Raw genomic sequence first — 1,914 nt, 5'->3', positions numbered from 1 at the left:
TTTCATGTGTTTGCTGTTCCCCGCCTGAAATGCCAAGTACCAATGGTATTTATTTATTTATAGAAGTGGGGTCTCCCTATGTTGCCCAGGCTGGTCTCAAACTCCTGGCCTCAAGCTATCCTCTCGTCTGAGCCTCCCAAAGTGTTGGGATTACAGGCATGATCCACTGTCCCCAGCCTTGATCGTCTTTAAAACCTCTTTCCTCATCTTATTTGAGCTTCCTGCATCATGTGACCCCACACCCTTGGTGTTCCTGTACCTCCATAGTTGCTCCTCTGTGGGTCCCAGGGACCCACGCCCTTCTCTGCCCAACTTGTATATGTCTGGGCTCAGGCCAAATGCCCTTCCATTTGCAGTGGGCGCTGCTACAGGAAATCTCATGCCCTTTCGGGCTTCACAAACCATCCACATGCTCTGCTGCCTGCCAGAGACATCCATCCCAGTCAGATGCCCAGCCCTGACCTTTCCCAAAGCCCCAGCTGGACACAGGGAAGCATCTCAAATTTTCCGCGGGCCAAAACAGAGTGCTTTATTAGTGCCCTAACCTGCTCATCCACATTCTTGTGATTCTCTGTAAACAGCCCCTTCATCCACCCAGCTGCTCAGGTGAAAATCTCAAATCCTCCTCCAGTCCTTCCTCCCCGAACCTCTCAGCAGCCCTCTGCCTTCCTAGGACGCTGAGCACCCCTCACTCCCAGCACCAGCTGGGGTGCTGTCTGAGTGGCTGCCTCCCACTCGGCATGAAGTGTGACCTCTTGCCCGGTGTGGTGGCTTACGCCTGTAGTCACAGCATTTTGGGAGGCTGAGGCGGGCAGATCGCTTGAGGCCAGGAGACTGGGACCAGCCCGGCCAATATGGTGAAACTAAAATACAACAATTAGCTAGGCATGGTAATGCCTATCATCCCAGCTACCCTACCCAGGAGGCTGAGGCAGGAAAATTGCTTGAACCTGGGAGGCAGAGGTTGCAGTGAGCCAAGGTCACACCACTGCACTCCAGCCTGGGCAACAGAGCGAGACTCTGTCGCAAATTAAAAAAAAAAAGCAAGAAGAAGAAGTGTGACCTCTCTAAGGCAAGGCTGTGTCCCACTCTGATTCACTTCCATGTGCAAAACAGTACCTGCACCCCGAAGGCACTCACTCAGGGAGGCTGCTGGGATGGGTGGATGCACAGTTAAGGTCTTCATGGTGGCTGGGGCTGACCCCATCCCCATCGCTCTTCCCACACACACCTGCACACTCATCACTCCCACACTCACACCCACCACTGAAAGCCTGGCCCCTAATCTGATTTGCCTAACAAGGTCCCCGGATGAACAACACATGCTTCCCTACCTCTCCCCTGCTAGGGCCCCACCGTGTTCTGGGATGTACTCAGGGATCAGGAGAACAAAACCTCAGAGAGTGAAAGGACATTCCAGGGTGCAGGCCTCTGCATCCCCCTCCATGCCCTCACCCCTGCCTGACATACCCTCACCCCTGTACCTGGCCAGCTCCTACCAACCCTTAAAGTCTCACCAAGTTCAGTGGTGGCAGCCACACCCTAAAGTGACTGACCCCCCAATGACCTATGCCCTTGAATAGTCTTCCTGACCTTGGGTATGAGCAAAACCAGTGACTGGCTTCTAACCCACAGAGCCTGGCAAAAGCAATGGGATGTCACTGTCACAGTGCATCACCTTGGCACACTAGAAAGAGAGGTTCCTCTTGCAGGCGCTGCAGGAGGGAGATGCTGTGCTGAGAAAGGACCTTTGGAGGGGCCCCGTAGGCAAGGAAGCAAAAAGCTGGGCCCTTGCCAAGCGGGTCCGAGGAAATGAATTCTGCCAATAACCTCAGTGGACCTGGAAATGGATTCTGCCCTGGTGGAGCCTCAGATGAGGATGCAGCCCAGCTGCTTAGCATGAGATCCCAAGCA

The 1,914-nt window shown here is 54.2% G+C and overlaps 1 protein-coding gene across 1 annotated transcript in view; it reads left to right on the top strand.

Annotated features, from left to right (window-relative positions):
• Positions 1–1,914, top strand: part of LOC105542047 (taste receptor type 2 member 19-like) — an 11,655-nt gene that overhangs the window by 351 nt on the left and 9,390 nt on the right. The gene's annotated exons all lie outside the window — the stretch shown is intronic.

The sequence above is a fragment of the Mandrillus leucophaeus genome, unplaced genomic scaffold (genome assembly GCF_000951045.1).
Source record: "Mandrillus leucophaeus isolate KB7577 unplaced genomic scaffold, Mleu.le_1.0 Scaffold249, whole genome shotgun sequence".
Taxonomy (NCBI): domain Eukaryota; kingdom Metazoa; phylum Chordata; class Mammalia; order Primates; family Cercopithecidae; genus Mandrillus; species Mandrillus leucophaeus.
The sequence above is the reverse complement of the archived record's forward strand: the minus strand, read 5'-3'. Positions and strand labels throughout refer to the sequence as shown.